This window comes from Protopterus annectens, chromosome 3.part0 (assembly GCF_019279795.1).
Source record: "Protopterus annectens isolate FY-2018-M chromosome 3.part0, PAN1.0, whole genome shotgun sequence".
Lineage (NCBI taxonomy): Eukaryota > Metazoa > Chordata > Ceratodontiformes > Protopteridae > Protopterus > Protopterus annectens.
The window spans coordinates 182704647-182718950 of NC_056731.1; positions in this window are offsets into that span (position 1 = coordinate 182704647).

A 14304-nucleotide genomic window follows, 5' to 3' on the forward strand; every position below is an offset into this window, starting at 1 on the left:
TTTTTTTTTTTTTTTTTTTTTTTTTTTTTTTTTTTTTTTTTTTTTTTTTTTTTTTTTTTTTTTTTTTTTTTTTTTTTTTTTTTTTTTTTTTTTTTTTTTTTTTTTTTTTTTTTTTTTTTTTTTTTTTTTTTTTTTTTTTTTTTTTTTTTTTTTTTTTTTTTTTTTTTTTTTTTTTTTTTTTTTTTTTTTTTTTTTTTTTTTTTTTTTTTTTTTTTTTATTTTTTTTTTTTTTTTTTTTTTTTTTTTTTTTTTTTTTTTTTTTTTTTTTTTTTTTTTTTTTTTTTTTTTTTTTTTTTTTTTTTTTTTTTTTTCTGTTGCCACATACAGTAACATTCTTGAACATTTAAGGAATTTTGAGCAGCTTATTCTGTTTTAGAGGTCACTGAAATAGCATCTCATGAAAGATACTGCTTGCAAATGCTTCCTTTACAATGGTCTTATCTGCCTCTGACTAACTGCATGGCATTGGGAAAGGGGGGGAGGGGGTTGTAGATGAATGTATTTTGTTTCCTTCCCTCATTTTATTTTTTCTGTTATGTAGTTATCAATTTTGCATTCTCAAGAATAGTGTTAATTTAAAAATAAACTCCTCCTCTCTGAAGGATCACATACCCTTCCCTTAGCAAATATCTTACTTATTCTGTTTTACTATCTATTGTCACTTTCTGCATATTATAAGCATCTACAGATCAGTGTCCTACCAGCATACTACAGCCATAAGAAATGTCTTGTTTACTTATGCACTTTGATCTTACTTTGGTATATATTGCCTGAGTTTCTTATTGTATGTATCTTATTTCTGTTATATTAAGTACTATATAGTTTGGTTCTATTTGTTTCTATCTTTTACTTTTTGTATTCTTGCATATAGGGATTGTTCACTGGCCTGTCTGGCCTGGGTCATGCTTGAAAATGGTCTGTAGGCCCCCATCCTCATCTGCCCAAGTTCTCTAGCACCTGAACATCTACTTGAACTCAGGTTGTCTGTGCCATAGTCAGGGTTTATCCCTCTGTACAACAAAGCTGGAGGTGTGTATAAGTATAGTTGTGAATGTGTGGTGTGGAAAGCATTTACAAAATGAGAAAATTGTATAAGTAACAGTGTGAGTAGTGATATAGCTCTATGTCCAATTATTTATATAAGCTTTTTCAGTCTAGCAATAATGTAATTTTATTTATTTTATGAACTTATTGACATTTGTTTACTGGGAAAGTCCAACTGGGTTGAAAAGAGCCCATTTTCAGTGGAGACCCTGGGAGAAAAGCTCCAAATAACAGAGAAACATTTTAGTAACATACTAATTAAACATTTTAGTAGCATATATTTTAATTATGTACAATATTCTAAAAAACAGAGAACGTACATATAAAAGTAGAACATGTAAGAAAAACAATAATTACCACTCAAGATTAGTATTCTGTATTGTAGTGAAATTAGTACGGATCACATTGTTGTATTTAGGAATGGGAGAGAGGTTTGGAGGACAATAGTGGAAGTAGGGAAGGGTAGTGATGATAGGATAGGGTAGGGTAGTGATGATAGGATGGGGTGGTGATGATGGGATAGGGGGGTAGTGATGATAGGATGGGACAGGGTGGTGATGATAGGATAGGATGGGATGGTGATGATAGGATAGGGTGGGGTGGTGATGATGGGATAGGACAGGGTAGTGATGATGGGATAGGATGACAGGATGATGATAGGATAAGGTGGTGATGATGGGACAGGATGGATAGTGATGATAGGGTAGGGTGGGGATGATAGGATAGGATAAGGTAGTGATGATAGGATAGGGTAGTGATGATAGGATAGGGTAGTGATGATAGGATAGGGTAGGGTAGTGATGATAGGATAGGACAGGGTAGTGATGATAGGATGGGGTAGTGATGATAGGATTAGTGATGATAGGATAAGGTAGGGTAGTGATGATAGGATAGGGTAGTGATGATAGGATGGGGAGGGTGTGAGTGATGGGATGGGACAGGTGTGATGGGATGGTGATGATGGGATGGGGTTGTGATGATAGGATGGGGTGGTGATGATGGGACGGGGTGGTGATGATGGGATGGGATAGTGATGATAGGATGGGTGAAGGTGGGTTGATAGTGATGATGGGATAGGGTGGTGATGATAGGATAGGACAGGGATGATGGGATGTGATGTTGAGGGTGGGGTCGTGGTGATGATGGGGTGGGGTGGGGATGATGGGATGGGATAGGGTAGTGATGATGGGATGGGGTGGGATGGTGATGATGGGTGATGGGATGATGGATGGGTAGGGTAGTGATGATAGGATGGGATAGGTGGTGATGATGGGATGGGGTGTAGTGATGATAGGATGGGGTGATGTTAACAGGTGCGGATGATGGGATAGGGTGGTGATGATGGGATAGGGTGGGGTGGTGATGATAGGATAGGGTAGATGGTGATGGGATGGGATGGGATAGGATGGGTAGGGTGGTGATGATGATAGTAGGTAGGGTGGTGATGATAGAGATGGTGGTGATGATAGGATGGGGTAGTGATGATGGGATAGGGGTAGGGTGATGATGGGATGGGATGGGATGATAGGATGGGGTAGGATTGGTGATGATGGGATGGGATGGATGTGATGAGATGGGATAGGGTGGTGATGATGGGATGGGTGGCGTGGTGATGTTATAATGGGGTGGTGATGATGGGTGGGAGTGGTGGTGGTGATGGGATGGGGAGTAGGGTGGTGATGATAGGATAGGGTGGGGTGATGATGATGGGATGGGGGTGGTGATGGGATAGGGTGGTAGTGATGATAGGATAGGTGGTGATGATAGGATGGGGTAGGGTGATAGCTAGGATGGGATAGGGTAGTGATGATAGGATGGGATAGTGATGGGATGGGAGTGATGATGGGATGGGATGGGGTGGTGATGATGGGATGGGGTGGGGTGGTGATGATGGGGATGGGAGGTAGGGTGATGATGGTGGGATATGGTGTTAGTGATGATGGGATAGTGATGATAGGATATGCTAGTGATGATAGGATGGGGTAGAGTAGGGTAGTGATGATAGGATATGGTAGGGTAGTGATGATAGGATAGGATAGATATGATAGGATATGCTAGTGATGATAGGATGGGGTAGGGTAGGGTAGTGATGATAGGATAAGCTAGTAATGATAGGGTAGAGTAAGATAGGGTAGTGATGATAGGATAGGGTAGGGTAGTGATGATAGGGTAGGGTAAGGTAGGGTAGTGATGATAGGGTAGGATAAGGTAGTGATGATAGGATAGGATAGTGATGATAGGATATGCTAGTGATGATAGGATAGGGTAGAGTAGGGTAGTGATGATAGGATATGGTAGGGTAGTGATGATAGGATAGGATAGAGATGATAGGATATGGTAGTGATGATAGGATGGGGTAGGGTAGGGTAGTGATGATAGGATAAGCTAGTAATGATAGGGTAGAGTAAGATAGTGATGACAGGATATGGTAGGGTAGTGATGATAGGATAGGATGGTGATGATAGTATAGGGTAGTGATGATAGGGTAGGGTAGGTTGGTGATGATAGATATGGTTGGGTAGTGATGATAGGATAGGATAGAGATGATAGGATAGGGTTAGGGTATTGATGAGAGGTTGGGGTAGGGTAGTGATAGGATAGGGTAGTGATAGGTTGGGATAGGATAGAGTAGTGATGATAGGATAGGGTAGGGTAGTGATGATATGGTAGGGTAGGGTAGTGATGATAGGATAGGGTAGTGATGATAGGGTAGGTTAGGGTAGTGATGATAGAATAGGGTAGGGTAGTGATGACAGGATAGGGTAGGGTAGTGATAATAGAATAGGATAGGGTAGTGATGATAGGATATGGTAGGGTAGTGATGATAGGATAGGATAGAGATGATAGGATATGGTAGTGATGATAGGATGGGGTAGGGTAGGGTAGTGATGATAGGATAAGCTAGTAATGATAGGGTAGAGTAAGATAGTGATGACAGGATGTGGTAGGTGATGATGATGGGATGGTGATGATAGAATAGGGTAGTGATGATAGGGTAGGGTAGGTTGGTGATGATAGATATGGTTGGGTAGTGATGATAGGATAGAGATGATAGGATAGGGTTAGGGTATTGATGAGAGGTTAGGGTAGGGTAGTGATAGGATAGGGTAGTGATAGGTTGGGATAGGATAGAGTAGTGATGATAGGATAGGGTAGGGTAGTGATGATATGGTAGGGTAGGGTAGTGATGACAGGATAGGGTAGGGTAGTGATGATAGGATTGGGTAGGGTAGTGATGATAAGATAGGATAGGGTAGTGATGATAGAATAGGATAAGGTAGTGATGATAGGATAGGGTAGGGTAGTGATAGGATTGGGTAGGGTAGTGATGATAGGATAGGTAGAACAGTGATGATAGGATAGGGTAGGGTAGTGATGATAGGATAGGGTAGTGTAGAGATGATAGGCTAGGGTAGTGATGATAGGATAGGGTAGGGTAGTGATGATAGGCTAGGGTAGAGTAATGATTTTATTTATTTATTTTTTATTTATTTCCTGTTTGGTGACCGGGGAGGTCAGAGCCCATTTTCAGTGGAGGCCTGGGGAGAAAAGCTCCATGGTACAAAGTATAAACTACATAATACAGAATACATAGTACAAAGTAAAAGATACATAGTTCAAAGTCAACACAATTCAATACATAGTTGCTACAAGGTGAGAATAGCTCCATAATACAAGTATAAACTATATAATTCAGAATACGTAGTACAAAGTAGAAGCAACATAATTCAAAGTGAACAAGAGTCAATACATAGTTGATAAAAGGTGCATTAAGCATCTTGTGGCTATAAAATGGCAAGTAAGAACAGTTTGACTGCAATATATATACAGTATATCTTACATATTTACATGTTTGTAGGTTGAGAACAATTGTAGAGGGTAGAATTTGTTCGTAGGCTAGAAATGTTAGATAGTGATCTGAGAGTAGTTATTGGGGGATAGATCCCTGGTAAGTAAGGGAAATGGGACTTTGGATGTGATAAGTTAGGTAGGTAGTGTGCAATTGCACTTCCAGCTATGGGAGAGGTGAGAATGGAGCTGGATTTTGAAGAGTTCAAAGTTTTCAGAGATTCTTACAGATGGAGGGGGAGAGTTCCATTTGTTGGCTAAGGGAAAGGATAGAAGTAGCTGCCCAGCAGGACAATTTGGTTTATACACGGAGATTAGGTTTTGGAGGGCAGATCTTAGGGGTCTGAGGGGGGTATATGAAGGTAAGATGTTAGCAAGTGCTGGACATGTATTAGGTTTGAAAATAAGCTTGTGGGTTGTACAGAGTTGGAGGTAGTTCAGGTAAATGGGAAGTTCTAGCCATTTCAGCTGATGGAGGTGTATACAGTGCTGAGTAGAGAATTTGGATGAGTTTGCAAACTTTGATTTTATTGTAGCAGCTTTCTAGTTTAGAAGCATTAGAGGAAGACAGGTTGGCTAGTAAGGGAGCACCATACATCAGAGAGGGTAGTAAGTAGGTTGAGGCAAGGGTCTGTTTACTTAAGGGGGAGAGGAAGTGTGAGTTTCTGTACAGCATGCCAAGTTTCTGATGTGTTTTTTTAATATTTAGTTGAATATGGGTATCAGATTTTAGATGCTCATCAATAGTAACCCCAAGAAGTTTGGCAAATGGGACAATTTCTATAGTGGATTTAGCATGGCTGATAATTTTGAAGGAGGTTTTGTCAAGATGGATAGAGTTTGAAGGGGTGAATAGTAGGATTTTAGATTTATTGGCATTTAGAGAGAGATGGTTTTGAAGCATCCAGTTCTCAATAATTGAGAAAGCAGTTTGAGTTATAGTTTTGAGCTCAAGGAGGTTGGAGGCAGAGCAGACTAGTGTTGAGTCATCTGCATAGTGTACTATTCTGGTGTTGGGAATTGATGTGTGGAAATCATTAATGAAAATATTAAAGAGCATAGGGCCGAGTATGGATCCCTGGGGTACCCCAGTTGGGGTTGGAAGGAAGGCAGATGTACCAGTTTTCCATTTCACAGCATGGGATCTATCAGAGAGGTAGCTGCTAAACTAGCTGATGGTGTTTTGTGAGAGGTTAAGTTTAGAGCAGTGGGTAAGGAGGTGGGTATGGGAGACAATATCAAAAGCTTTGTAGAGGTCGAAGAGGATTGTGGATACTAGATTTCCAGAGTCACGGGCGTGGTTTATTATGTCTAGGAATGAAAGAAGAGCTGTCATTGTACTATGGCCAGGACGGAACCCATGTTGGGTTGGGGTGAAGAGTTGGTTATTTGTGAGGAATGGCATTAGCTGGAGGTGGATGCATTTCTCAAGAAGTTTTGAAATAGGAGATAGTATTGCTATGGGTCGGAAGTTGGAGAAGTTATTATTTTTGCCTCCTTTGTGGAGGGGTAGGATAAAGGCAGAATGCCATAGTTTAGGGACATATGATTCCTGTATGGATCTGTTAAGTATACTAATGGGAATGTCAATGCTGTCTGCTGCTAGTTTTAGAACGATAGAGAGGATGTTGTCAGGAGCATTGGAGCAAGGCTTACGTTTAAAGAGAAGTTTCTTTATGTATGATGTGGGGATGGTTTTGAGATGAAAAGTAGGAGAGTTTAGGATGGAAGACTGGGGAGAGGATTTGAGGTGGGGGAAGGAGTTGTTAGGGAAGGTTTTGGTGATTTCTGCTATGGAGTTAGTAAAGAAAGAATTGAACTGTTTGGCTATTTCTGTGTCAGGCTTGCTAGTGTCAGGGCAAGAATTGTTTTTGGTACCTGGATTAAGAAGGGAGTTGATGGATTTCCAGAATTGTTTGGGATTTGTGGAATAAGTGGTCTGGAGTTTGATATAATTTTTTGTCCTGTGTAATATGTTTTTTTAGCTAGGTTGTGGAGTTGTTTGTATTTCAGAAGGGTGTCAGGGTGTTTATTGTGGTGATAGAGTTTCCAGGTCTTATCCCTTTGTAGCATGAGAGTTTTGGTACCTTAGTAAGCCAGGGGGTGGAAATGGTCTTTACCCATTTTGTTCTTGGAGGGGCCTAGGAGTTTAGGGTATCTATGAAGGTTGAGTTGAAGATTTCTACAGTGTTATGTAGAGGTAGGGTTTTTAGATTGTCCCAGTTTATAAGTTTTAGAGAATTGGAGAAAGTTGTGGCATTGAAGTTAGCGAGATTCCGAGTCTGTATATATTGGTGTAGGTGAGGAGAGGATGGAGTTGATCTATGGATGAAGGCTGGTAAGTGATCGCTAATGGAGTCTGGTAATGTGCCTATGAGGGAGATGTTGTTTGGATGATGATAGGATAGGATAGGGTAGTGATGATAGGATAGGGTAGGGTAGTGATGATAGGATAGGGTAGGGTAGTGATGATAGGATAGGGTAGTGATGATAGGATAGGGTAGGGTAGTGATGATAGGATAGGGTAGTGATGATAGGATAGGGTAGGGTAGTGATGATAGGATAGGGTAGTGATGATAGGATAGGGTAGTGATGATAGGATAGGGTAGGGTAGTGATGATAGACTAGGATAAGGTAGTGATTATAGGACAGGGTAGGGTAGTGATGATAGGATAGGATAGTGATGATAGAATAGGATAGGGTAGTGATGATAGGATAGGGTAGGGTAGTGATGATAGAATAGGGTAAGGTAGTGATTGTAGGACAGGTTAGAGTAGTGATGATAGGATAGGATAGTGTTAGGATGGGGAAGGGTAGGGATGATAGGGTAGGGTAGTGATGATAGGAAATGGTAGGGTAGTGATGATAGGATAGGAGAGGGTAGTGATGATAGGATAGGGTAGGGTAGTAATGATAAGGTAGTGAAGACAGTGAAATGTTCAGTTAAGCCAGGTGTGGAGCATGAGAAGAGCCATAAAGTAGGTGATGCTTTATGAGGTGCTTAAAGGAAGGATGATTGGTTACAGATCTAATAACTTATGGCATACAGTTCCATGTTTTAGTGATTGTGCAACAGTAGAGTCTGTTTCCAATTGCTTTTTGAGGTTTATACATAGAGAGCAGTTTATTATTTGATCTCAGGGGTCTATTTGGATGAATCTGGATGATAGGTAGGTAGAGTAGAAGTTAGTAATGGGTAGGCATGGGGTTTGTATATGATGTTTTCGGGAATAACCTGTTGTATGTAGCTGAAGGCAGTTCAGAATGTTAAGACCCTTACAGTTATGTGTATAATATTGCTTATTTGTGGACAATTTAGCAACTTTGTTGTAGCATATATTGGGTCTGGCTTTAACTGAGGCTTGTAGGTTGGCGAAGATAACACCATATATGACAGAAGGAAGAAGGATTTTAGTGATGGTGGCTTTAATGGAGTTTGTAAGAAAATGTTTCTATCTAAAGGGCATGCTAAGTATTTGGTGATCTTTTTAACATTATTCTGAATATGGTGTTGAGTTTGAGGTTGTCATCAATTAAAACTGTAATCAAGTTCTGCATGGGATACTGCTTCAGTCTCTGTGTGGTCAAGTGAGAAGATTTTAAAGCTAAATTTGTCTTTCAGGTGTGATTTGGGGAAGAATAAGAAGAGTTCTATTTTTGGTGTGCTAAGCACTAGTTGGGCATTGTAAAGCCAGTTTTCTACAGAGGTGAAGGCTTCTTGTCTGACTTTGAGGAAATGTGGCAGATTGCCTGATGAGGATATTTGCTGAATTATCAGCATACCGCATAAGTGATGTTTCTGCAGAAGATGCGTAAAGATCATTGATGAATGTGTTAAAGAGAAGTGGACCAAGAATTGAGTCATGGGTACAACAGTGGTGATGGGGAGATGCGGATAGCCGTGTTGTCATTTAACATTTTGTCTATCAGATAAGTAGCTTTTCACCTATTCTGGAGATGGAGGGGATAGGAAAGGTGAAGATTTTTTTGTAAGGGTTTACAGTGTGAGATGGTATTGACGGCTTTAAACAGATCCAGAAATATGGATCAGATTAATTTACCAGAGTCCTTGCTCTTGTTTATATTATCCATAAAGGATAATAAGGCAGTAGTAGTACTATGGCCTGAGCAGAATCCATGTTGTTTGGTGGTTAAAAACTGGTTGCTGAGGAGATGGCGAGGAAGTTGAGAATATGCACATTTTTCTAAGATTTCAGAGTGAGGTAACAGAATGGCAATGGGTCAAAATTCAGATAATTAAATTGAGTTTCCTCCCTTATGGAATGGGATGATAAAAGATTTTTTTTTCAAATGAAAGGCACATAAGATTCCTGTATGGACCTGTTAATTAAGATACTTACTGGGTAAGGTATGCTTTCTATCTTTGCCCTCCACACTCCCCTATCTGAATATACCAACTCTGAGATTGCTCTACAGTGGGGAAAGGGGCAAAATCCACATAACGGCCAAGGGAATTCTTTCCCTGCATTAAATCGACTGTTCGTGGTATTTTGATTTTGCTATTACCAGATCGACGTTTAGGTATTCGCTAACCTAAATGTTCGGTCAGGTAATAGGAACCCGAATTTAGTAGCTATTTCAAGGGGAGAGCAGTTTCAGGAAGGGTAAGGGTCTTTTTCTGAGTGAAGATTAAGTAATGTGTGTAATAAGGACCAGTATTTTTAGGGTCATTTTGTGACTCAATTGTAGTTGGCCATAGTGTTTTTTTTTTTTGTCATTAAAACAAGTTTTTTAGCTTGGTTATGGAGTTCCCTGTTTTTCTGAAGGTTTTTTTTTGGGGGGGTTTAAGGTATTTCCACTCCCTCTAAGCCTTGTCTCTTGTATTCATAGTGGATTTAGTTAGGATAGAATGCTGAGGGTGAGTTGCTTTTTCTCATTTTTTCATAGAGGGGCAAGGCTATTTAGAGTATCCAGGAACAGAGTATTATGTTATTACCGCATTGTCTAGTAGGAGAGCATTTAGTATAGACCATTTCAAGGACATCAGGATTTAGTTGAATGAGTCTTTGATGAATTTGGTGAGGTTCTGGGTTGGTTTGAGTTGGTGTGTATTAGGGTGATGAATATTATATGTTTAGCATTTCCACTGGCTCAGTGGCATTTTGTGTTTTCTGCCAAGGTAACCCAGTACTGGCCAGCTTTCAAAAGCTCATACTACTCTCTCTTTCTCTTCCTGTGACAACTGATTGGCTAAGCATATCCTGAAAGAGAAGCCTTCAGCTGTCACAGGAAGTGAGTGTAGAGTCTTTTTATGTCATCCAAAGAATAAAGTCCTCTGACTCTTTACAGGATCCAATGATGATTTTTCCAGCTTGCTGTTCAGATAAGCCACATTTGTTGACCCTTTCCTCTCATTTTATTATTACATTTATTATCTTTCTATTTTTATGCTTATTTAAAACATATTTATTTTAATATTTTATTTCTGCCTTCTGGTTGTAACAGTCTTCATTTGGCTTTTATCTTTGACAAACATTTGTTTTTAGCATTTCAGAGGAAATATCCAGTTCTTCTCTCAGACGTGTTTACGTGTGTGCGTGTGTGTGCATGTATTTGTGTGTGTGTGTGTGTGTGTGTGTGTGTGTGTGTGTGTGTGTGTGTGTGTGTGTGCTGTTAGACACTAGGATCTGCCTCATGCAGTTAGAACAGCAAATTAATCACACCTGTCTTTACTGTTGTTACTTTGCTTTATTTTCATCATTTGATAAAAAAATGTTGAAGAACTTGGAATTTTTTCAGCATTTATACATTATTTACTCTATGTATAAATCTATTTGTCTGTTTTTAATACTGGATCACAATTTTACTGCAAATTAAATTATTTGAATATACTGCGGAGATGTTTTTTTTCTCTGACATGAAAACATAATTTAAATTGCTGTTAAACTTAATTTTATGGCAGTTTAATGTGGCTAAAGCATGTGGAGCTAATTTTCAACATTGGTTTGGCACACTGGTTCCTTTGGTTTTTAGACTTTGTATTCTATACATTTTTTAACTTCTGTTTGACATAAAAGAATTCTGAACACATTTCAAACTGTTTTTGTAATAATGGCAGAGTTTGGCAGTTTAGTTATGTGGGGTATACTTATTTATAAAAACTATAAGTGCTTACTTTGATACATTGGCCAGTACTGTCCATTATTTTTTTTCTGGCTGGTGTTCTGTCCCTTAACTTGATGATTCCCAACTCTGGTACCACCTGTCAGATCCGGTTACACCTGAAAAGACAAAACAAAATAAAAATATGCTTTAGCCTATGGTTAGCGATTCTGTCAAGGCTAACGCTTGGCTCCCAGACCACTTAGCTTTTGCCCCAGCTCCCTCTAGTGCAGCTTTGCCACCCCCTATGGAACAGGTTTTAGACACATCCACTGGGACTGTTCCAGTACCTGATGCAAACATGGGAAAACCAAACCCTTTAGGCGCAGGAGTAGTCTGATGTAAGAGACCCCTTGCCAGACATACCCTGTCCCCAGACATTTTATCTAGTAGTGAAGTTCAAAAGTTAAAAGAAACAGAAACATTATTATACAGCTAATAATCATTTTATAGTGCTTTATAAGGCTGATGTGGTTTCCCTGGCTAAGAGTGTTTTGCAGACAGCTAATACTGGTGGTTGTGTTCCCATACATGGCTCTGATGCTAGTTTGGCTAGAGACCTTTCTGTTGTTTCAGAGAATGAACAGGAATCTGAGGAAGATAATGATGATTTCTTAGTTGACACTGAGTCCAGTCACTCTGATTCTTCGAAAGGTAAACTTAAGCTTCAGTCCAAGCAAGTGTTCACATTTCCTCAGATGATTGCTAGATTTATTGATGTTTTTGCTTGGGATCAATTTAGAACTACCCCAGAGCTAGTCAAGGTATATTACCTTATAGAGGATAAAATGCCCAATTCTGTGGCTATCCACCTTCTCTTACCAGCCTTGGTAGATTTTCATAAAGCTGCCTGCAAGAAAACAGTATCTATTCTAGCAGTCCCTAAAAAGCTTAGAGAAAATATAAGGTCTCTTCAGATATGACAGGTCTCTTTTCTCATTTCACTGCTGATCCAGCTGTGAGCTCCCTAGCTGTCTGCTCAAATAAAAAGCCCTCGGCTACATCTAATCCAATGCCCCCTGATAAAGAGTTAAAATGGTTAGATATTCAGTGCAAAAAGGATGTCTATTTCTAGTAATCTAGCCTTTAGAATCTTAAATTACTAAAGAATGAAATTGGTTCTAATTTGACTCAGGTTTTGAAACATACTTTGTGAGGTATGCTTTAATGTGCAGATATAGTCTTCCTCTGTTGTATCCAGATGGTATGCTTAGCTACATAATCAGAACTTCTCTGATGATTTAAACCCAAAATTTTGAATGTACCTTTAAGTTTTGAACAGATGTTTTGGTCCTGTTTACATAGATTCTCAAACATTGGGATGACTGATGCAAATTAATGAGTGGGGTATCTAGGATTTTTCATGTACTCGTGTTCTCCACAAAGAAGGACTCTTCCATCAAGGGGAAAAACAAACAAAAATCCCAGGCAAACAAAAGTTAGTGATCCAAAAGGAAAAGGCAGAGGAATAATTCTTCAATATCAAACAAGAGGGGTTCCTTTCAAAAAGGATCAACCCCCTGCAAAGGAATGACTACATGCCTATGCTGAGTCATAGAGCACCCCTCCCTTCTTGCTGTTCCTTCTCTTCCTCCTTTCCTCAGGCTTTCTGTCAACCTGCAGCCTGGCCACAAATAGTCTCAGACAAATGAGTTCTGAGAATAATTCAGAGCGGATACACTTGGCACTGGATAGAAAATCCTTTCTCTTTTAGGGGGAATTCACCCACACCTACTAGACCAGACAGAACTGTTTCCTCCAGTGCTCCATCACATGGTAGAGGCAGTGTCATAGAACCTGTGCTTGGAATACACAACGGCAAATGAGTTGACTCCATAATTTTTTTGTTACCAAAAAATGAGCACTCCTGGAGACCTGTTCTAAATGTGTTCTTTATAAACACCTTTGTAAAAATTCTGACATTCAAAGTGCTCACCTTAGAGTTAGTCCTAGTTTTGCTTCCATACCACTGTCTCAGGGTGACAACGGATCTCAAGGATGCTTATCATCATATTCCTATTGCTCCGAGTTTCAGGAAATGTTTAAGATTTTCTGTGTCTGGCTTACATTATCAGTTTTCTGCATTACCCTTTGGAATATCTACTCCACCTTGAGTGTTTCCAAAGTACCTGGCACCAATGGCTGCCTATTTCAGAACCCCTGGCATCCACATTTGTTCTTATTTAAATGACTTACTGATTTGTGCAGATTCTTTATCCAGGTGCTTGGAGTCCTTAAACAAGGTCACATCTCTCCTTTCCCACTTGGGCTTCAAACTTAATCTTCAAAAGTCCTTCTTCATACTCACTCAATGAATTGTTTGCCTGGGGTATTGGATAGACGCAGTAAAAATTATGGCTTTTCTGCAGAAGACAATGTTCTTACTTATCAGGGCATTTTCTTGGATTTCTCTCTTTTAGATGTGGCCTCAACAGGAGAGTTAATCAAAATTGTAGATCTCATGGCATCAATAATTCTCATGATGCTACTAGCCAGACTATATATGAGAAAAATGTAGTAGTACTTGAAGAATTGTTGGAACAAATGCCTTCACCCTTTGGATTTCCAGGTATTGGTACTGAGATTTGTGAAAGAGGAACTGCAGTGGTGGAGGGGTCAATGTCTCTGAATTGTGGACTGCATTTCTCTCTTCAGACCCCAGTCCAATCTATCCAGATGGGCTTTCAGATTTTACATAGGGAGCAGTAGACCCCAGTCCAATCTATCCAGATGGGCTTTCAGATTTTACATAGGGAGCAGTATCCATTGGAGTTCAAGTGCAAGGCTTGTGGGGTCCTCAGGGCATGCAAAAGCACATAAATGTAAAAGAGATGTTGGCAATGATTCATGTCTTAAAAGTTCACCGATTATGGATGCCAGATCCTTTTTTAGTGGTCACAGACAACACTACTGTGATGTGGTACCTTAATAAACAATGTGTTACAAGGTCATACCCTCTTTGCCAGTTGGCAATGATGGCCTGCAAGCTGGCTCTACATCATTCTTTGATATTTTAAGCCTTGTACATTCCACCAGAGGAAAATACATTGACAGACAGACTAAGCAGATCTTTGATAGGCCTTAATGAGTGGAAGCTACATGTAGAGGTCTTCTAGGATTTGATCCAGTTGCACTGAACACCTCAAGAATATCTGTTCACCTTTTTCAAAACAGACAATGAAAAAAATTTCTGTTCAAGATATCCTCACAGCCATGCTTGGAAGACAAACGTTCTATATTTCTCACAGTCCATAATGGTAGTCTATGCATTTTCTCCCTTTCCAGTCA